This window comes from Vicia villosa, linkage group LG1, assembly GCF_029867415.1.
Source record: "Vicia villosa cultivar HV-30 ecotype Madison, WI linkage group LG1, Vvil1.0, whole genome shotgun sequence".
NCBI lineage: Eukaryota > Viridiplantae > Streptophyta > Magnoliopsida > Fabales > Fabaceae > Vicia > Vicia villosa.
Window position 1 is genome coordinate 115926370 of NC_081180.1, and position 8398 is coordinate 115934767.

Here is an 8398-nt window from a genome sequence, read left to right on the forward strand (position 1 = left end):
TTAAATTTGATTGAAAAAAATCTTAATTGATTATACGGTATTAATATTTAATATCCATTTGCTGAAATAGATAAGGCTATTGTATAATTTTCAACTAAGAGAATAAAATAAGTGTTGAACAAGAATTTAGATGATTAGAGATATAGGGTATTGAGAATTTTCTTTAGTTAGAGAAATCTTATTTTATACTTTGATATATAATAGAATAGATAGGGATATACATGACTACATGAATAGGTGGAGTTTTTTTTTTTTTTTTTTACATGAATAGGTGGAGTTGATTATTCTGAACTTAAACGATTTGATATATGATGAGAAGTAAAATACGTACCACGCAATGCTATCTCTGGATTAAAAAACTAATAATCAAATACGATCTTAATAAAATGAAACAATAATATACAACTCGTTGGAAGCACATGCACCTAAAACAATAGTACAAATCATATTTTAAATGATGGTAAGCAACCCTAACTAAAATGATTATGATACACCAACTACAAAAAAATGGCATATACAATATTCCATTTTGTTTTTCAATTTATAAGTGGTCCCTTCTAATTTCATAATTTATTTAGGTTATGAGTTACATGTTAAACATAAATAGAAATTCCACAACCTTTTAAGCATTGGTGTGTACTTTAATGAAGATGCACTGACAAATATAAAAAAGTTGTATACTTTCATCCAATAGAAATATATATTTCTGTCATGTCATACTAATAATTTAAAAATTTCAGTCTGACTTATTGAGATACATGGACGTGTTTGATTGATAGTGTAAAATTAATTTACACTGTCAGTGTATCATCCATTTTCAATAAAATCAAATTTAAAATACAAATCAATGCTTAAGTATGCGGTTGTGGAATTTGAAATTGTGTTTAACATGTAAGGAGAGAGAGAGAGAGAGAGAGAGAGAGAGAGAGAGAGAGAGAGAGAGAGAGAGAGAGAGAGAGAGAGAGAGAGAGAGAGAGAGAGAGAGAGAGAGAGAGAGAGAGAGAGAGAGAGAGAGAGAGAGAGAGAGAGAGACCCTATTACCCAAGCTACTCTTGATATCATGGCATCATCATTTCAGGGAATAGAATTTGCATAAAACTCTCTTATAATGTCAAGATTGATTTCTTCTAGAGGGTCTGACAATATATTTCACCCTCTATTATCGAGTTCTTACACAAAGCTAGAAAAGTCACCTAGTTCTTCTAATTGTAATTTTCTTTTCATAATTAATTGTCTACTGCTTAATTGGTTATAGACTTCTTCATGGCCAGGGCTCTTGAACCTGTTACAATCATAAGGTACTCACGATGATTCGATACCCAACTGTCTTTTTCTACTAATGATTGATTTCTTTGGAGCTATCCACAACATTGAACAGTCACTACTACGAATAATACATTTCATGACAAAGCTTTCACCTCAACCTAAAATAAACTGAGGTATAATGCCAATGCGCACCATATTTTATTTTTATTTTTTAAAAGAAAATAGCATGTGTCCCTCGCCCTTTAATATAATTGAGGGGACAAACAATTCAGGACATGCTTAGAATCCCAACTTTTGTAGTTTATGTTTTTATTTCTTTATAAGTGTAAACTAAATGATTTCTTCTAGAGGGTTTGGAAATATATTCCACCCTCTATTATCGAGTTCTTGCGTAAAGCTAGAAAATTCACCTAGTTCTTCTAATTGTACTTTTCTTTCCATAATTAATTGTCTACCGCTTAATTGGTTATAGACTTCTTCATGGCCAGGGCTCTTGAACCTGTTACAATCATAAGGTACTCGCGATGATTCGATGCTCAACTGTTTTTTCCTACTAATCATTGATTTCTTTGGAGCTATCTACAACATTGAACAACAGTACTACGAATAATACATTTCATGACACAGTTTTCACCTATGCCAAAAATAAATTGAAGTATAATGTCAATTCGCGCCATGTTTTATTTTTATTCTTAAAAAAATATAACATCTTCTCTCGGTCTTTAATATAATTGAGGGGACAAACAAATAATGACATGTTTCGAATCCCAACTATTGTAGTTTATGCTTTTATTTCTTTATAAGTGCAAACTAAAGTGATCTATCCTTCGATTTCCGTAATAACCGATGGATAAAATAATAATATTTTACTATAAAATTGAGATCCAATCTTTCAATGATTGCAATTGCATCTTCTACGCTCTTTGACATGAGAGGACCCATAGAGTAACATTTAGAAACAAGGGTTAATACCCATTTTGCCCTCTGCCATATGGGGTGTAGTTGAAAAAACCCCCTGCCAAAAAAAAAGTTTCAAGAAGTGACTCGTAAAATTTTAGAAGTTTGATTTTGAACCCTTTTTACGCCACCTCATTAAAAAGTCTGATGTGGCAATTTTTAAAATTTTTTTTAATGACGTGATTGGCTTAGGTGGCATTTTTATTATTTTTTATTTATTTTAATTCCATGTGGCATTTTTATTATTATTTTAATACCAATATAAGAAAACATGTTAAAAATTTGTCGGAGGTGGGAGTTGAACGCACTCCATGCCACTTCAAGGTGAAGTACCTGGCCACTGGGCTAAAAGTTTCAAATTGTTATATGTTTGCATTTAATTATTGTTATAGTATCCAACTAATTATTTGCATTTAATTAATAATTATAAACAACTAATTATATATTATTTACTGTAACTTTTTTAATATATATTTTATATACTATTTACTATAGATTTTTTAATACTATGTTTTATATACTATATTTTATATGTTTTATGTACTATATTTTACTGTAGCTTCTTATATATATATATATATATATATATATATATATATATATATATATATATATATATATATATATATATATATATATATATATATATATATATATATACTAGATGCAATATTGGAAATGTAAATAATATCATTCAGTATTATTTCAGTATATATTACCATGCAGTATTGGAATTGTAAATAATACCATTCAGTAAATAATACCATGCAATATTGTTTTTAATGTGTGTGTGTATATATATATATATATATATATATATATATATATATATATATATATATATATATATATATATATATACACTATTGGAATTGTAAATAAAAATGCAATATGTTATTAATATCATTCAAAGTATTTACTAAACAAAACAAACCACTTAGCTTAGTGGTTATGCGCTGCACTATGAAGTGACAAACCAACTCCCACATCCAACAAATTTTTAACATAATAATAAAAATGCCACATGGAATTAAAATAAATAAAAAATAATAAAAATGCCACCTAAGCCAACCAAGTCATTAAGAATAATAAAAAAGATTTTAAAAAATTGCCACATCAGACTTTTTAATGAGGTGGCGTGAAAAAGGTTCAAAATCAAACTTCTGAAATTTTACGAGGCACTTCTTGAAACTTTTTTTTGGCAGGGGGTTTTTCAACTACACCCCATATGGCAGGGGGTAACTTTGGTTGTTGTTGTAGTCTTTTCCTGGAGATGTGAATCTATGTGAGATTGTCAAAACCATGATTTAGGCATCTCCTTTAACATGTATTTGTATCTCTCTCACACTTCACAAAGAGTTTCAATTTCGCCTTGGGAGAACACCTCAATGGTTATCTTTGTTTCCATGAATTTGTTATGAGGGAAGAATATGTTAAAAAAAATTCTTCCAACGCGTTCCAGTTTGTCATTGTTGATGTTGGTTAGTCTAGATACTACTTAGTTGCTTTGTCAATAAATGAATATAGAAATAGTCTCAAAAATACTGCTTCCTCCTCAGTTTCTAGAGCTCCGTATATCAGAAATCTGGTATAACATTGTGAAGCATGTATACGAGTCTTCATGGTCTAATCCCGCAAAAGGGTTAGCATAGAGAATTTGTGGTCTAGCTATATCTTCCAAACATCTTGGATTGTTGTGACACAACATGCCACAAACTTTGTTTCCATTATTGTCAATATTGTGGTTTTGGTTATTGTTTTTGTTGTCAATATCTTCGAAGGTTACTTGCTTTGAAATAGAAGACTTTTATGGATATTGTTTATTGGCTTGTAACTTTTTTTTTTTAATTACAGGATGAAACTGAAGTTGTTATGCAAGAATCTTACCTCGCATAAACAAGTAAAAACAAAACTAGCTAACAAGATTAGTATGTTAGTGACTATAAACAAAATATGCACAAATATTAATAGATATAAACAAAATACTTAAATTGATAAAACTATCACAATGTCTTCAAAAACTAACGTCAGTCTCCGACAATGACGCTATTTTGTTGCAAGCATAAAAGTAAGTGTATTTTTATTGTCTCCAAATGAACAAGTTGCGTTTTAAGACGATTCAATAGTTTCTATTACTTTAATATTGGTTTATCAGATGATTGATTGTTTGTGAATACTAAAATGTAAAAAATAAAAAATAGATTGAACTTATGGTGTTAATAGTGAGAAAACTTGTCGGGTTAGATTTTATTGACCTATTCTAATATGGCATCCTTGACCCGTAATATTCAATTCTAATAATTTATTAATATTAATTTGTGAAGCTCTCATTGTAGCTCATGTATGATTCAATTACATGAGATCATCCGTATTGCCTATAATATATGATCTTTTGGCTTATTAACTAATACGTCAACATTAAGTTTAAATAGTTAATATAAATACTAAACCTAAATATATGTCTAGACTTTAGAATATCCAATGAGAGACTTGGATCTAGTAATGGAAAGTACCTTTTGAATATCAAGTCATACCATGAAAATAAGTTTTAGGTAGTTAATCCAAAACAAGCATTAAGAACGAAGAATCCATAAATATTATAACTTAATAAGAATTACATAGAACGTCATGGTCGGGTTCTAAACATGAGTATTGAGACAACTACATCTAACCCCTAACAACAAAGAAAAATAATTATGCTTACTCATCGTAGCTTTATAATTAAGCCCTAGAAGAAAGAAGTTGCACAACATCTACGATGATTCCCCGAGCAATGTTTCCACCTAAATCTTCAAATCATATTCTCTTATGTTGTTATTTATGGTGTTATCCTAACTTTCTCAGAGAACTGCCTCAAATCTACTTATGATATATATATTTGAATTAAATGGCACCCCTATTTATGGACTCTGATTTGATATACTTGTTTAGTGCACCACCCATATACGCTTACCGCACCTACTTTCTTCTCTGCTAAGGTTTTTCATCTCACTTGCGACTTGCTTTAGCCACTTTAACTCGCTAAACGTTCCACCCATCCTTGCCTAGCACACAAATAATTTCTTCGTAACTTGGCCTTGAAGTCATGAACCACCTCACCTTGCTAAGATCGCTCTAGCATTGCAATAAGTGATATCATTTGCTTAACCTTCAATTTTCTTGGCCATGAAGTCTCCTTTAATAGCTAAGCATGCCTTTTTTCTTGGCTTAGCGAGCGTTGCTTGTTAGGAAGGTGCTTTGCCAAGGTCTTTTGTGCTACTTTGTGTTTTCTTAGTCCTTTTTACATGTTTTTTAGTCAATGTGCATTTAAAATGTCCAAACAAGTATTTTATATCTTTTTCACTACAACAAATAACGCTTTTTATGAAGAATATTTCACCTTAGCCAGAAAAAACCCGAGGTATTATGCTAAGGCGCGCCATGTTTTATTTTTTTATAAAAATAAACACAACATATTCCCTCGGTTTTTAATAAAAGTGAAGAAATTAACAAATTAGGACACGCTTCGAATACCAGCTATTATAATTTATGTTTTTATTTGTTAATAAGTGAATACTAAATGAGCACAAAATATATCCAACAGGATCTGGATTTGAGCAAAGATCGTTGTTCTCTAAGAACAACCGCTACTATGATAACACTACATTTGTTGTAATAATGTAATTTAATATTGTGTGTAAAAAATGTAATGTTAAAACAATCTTATACACCTTTTACCTCGATTTTTTTCCAGAAACCGAGGGTATTATTTTGGTGTGATGATTGAGAATATTGATCACCATTCTTAAATAAATTTCTGTCGTCCATTTCATGAGTATCAACGCTCAAGACAATTCTATTAGTGATCCGCGTGAAACCTAACCGGCATTCATTATAAAATCATTCTGAATATCAATAATTTTTAATGAAACCTATAACATGAAAACTTTGAAGCGTAAAAAACTCGGTAAAGTTCTATACGATTGATTGCAAGAGCAGAAGATAAATTATGTTTAAGGTTTGTGTTCTTCAATAATCATTTTTTTACGGTGTTCTTCAATAATCATATATTCATTCATTTAACTAACCATTTTCTTGTTTTACATCATAAAAAAATTAATGCGAAAGAGATCTGGAATATATTGCATCCAACATTTTATCTTCCTTAATATTTCAATGTAACAGGGATCCAACATTTTATCTTCACCAACAGTGATGACGATGAATCAAATTCAAAATTTGTTATATATATTTAAAGAAATATTTTTTGTAAACAATGTAATATTATGGGTAAATAATTAATTGTTAAATATTTTGTAGTTTGTAATGAATTTAAAAAAATATTAATCTTAGCCCTCAGTGTTATTGATAAGCCGAGATGTTTGATGCGTTAGTTATGAAAATATTAAAAGTGCAGAATTTGGGGTTTAAACTCATGCGCATAAGCATTTCCCCTTGGTGTTTTAAAAACCGAGGGATAAGTTGATACTTTTCATGACGCCCTTCGTTACGTCGCTTCTTTAGCCGAGGTTAAATACATTTCGCGTCCGAGGTGAAATGTGTTTTTTCTAGTAGTGTTTATTGATTAATCAGGGTTTTTTTTATTGATTAATTGTAAAATAAGTTAATAGGTGCCTACGTATTTTATGTAATTTTAGCACTTATCATGTAGCAGTGATGTGTTGCTAGATATTGCTTATTGTTTATTATATTAAATATACCATTTGATATAATTGTCAACGTAACGAGAATTTAAAAGAGTCACACGTATAAGGACAAATTAATTGGAGAAAGTTAATAAGTAAAACTTATTAGATTGTGTGGTCTTGCAATGTATGGTGTACTAAAGTGTAATATGGAACTCCATAAAGTATAGTGTACTTAAGTCAAATAAAGAACAATGTAAGGTATGTCATACTTAAGTAAAATATAGAACAATATAAGATATGATGCACTTAAGTGAATTACAATACATCATAAGTTACATTATGATTAATGGGGTTTTTCAACTTGCAACTCACACAAGCGGTTCTATAAATAGAACCTTTGTGCTGAAGTATTTGTTGCTTGACCAAATTAGGGTTGTGAAACCCTAGCCACACTTACCTCTCTCAAAGTATTCATTCACAACAACTAGCACTGAGATTTAAAGTATTCTATTAGTGTGGAGTAAGTAGAAATTTTGTTGTTCAAGAGGCAACCATTTTATCACCGATCATGCTCATTCGTAAGGATTGACTTAAGAGGAATTTTGCATTCCACTACGTATTTTAATCGTGATTTCCCTTCAGTTATGACAATTAACTATAAAAATATCACAAGTTCTACAAAAATAGGCAGATGCATGAATGCACTCATATATAAGGAAAAGGTAAAAAAAATGAAGTATTTGGCTTAAAATCTCATCAGCTTAAATATCCTGAAGTTGAACGTGTCATCAAATAGTATTCATTCATGTCTCTTAATCCTTCAATTTATCTTGTTAAATTTTTATAAACCTTTAAGAAATCACATGTATGTATACGATAATTTTTACATTTTGACTTTTAGTTATTGTTAAAAAAGAGATTCCATGCAAGTGGAAAAACTAAAAATAAGAAAATTCATTAAGTTAAATAAGCATCTAGCAGTAAAAAAGTACATCGAATAAAAAAAAGGAAACTTACAAATGAGATAAAATTAGAGAAAAATAAATTAATAAGCTAAAACTTGCATGAGATGCCCACATCACATATATGATCAGAGTGCGGTAAATGTTGTTGAGGACTCACTATAGAATGGCACAAGTTTGTGATATCTTGTTTCCCTTGGTAAAAAAGATCTCTAGTTTGCTCCTCCTTGCAACAAAGGTCTTCTGCTTCTAAAAATGAGTCTCAATGTTCTCCACTGTCCCAAAGCACTAGAGGGGTCGAGGACACTGATGTTGTAGGTTCAAAACTATATGGAGTATATTCAAACTAATTAGGTACCACCACCTATCTTGAATTCAACTATAGTAACATATTCATATTTACCCACTAATCATATTAGAGTTCACCTCAGTAGAAATAAAAACTGCTCGAAGGCTTAAAAGTCTAACCAGGCCACTCTATAAATAATCACACTCGTGTATGACCGTTGAATCATTTCGTCAACTTGTCACCTCCATACACTTCGTATTACTTTGATATATAAATGTCTTTGTAGGGGCATTCCC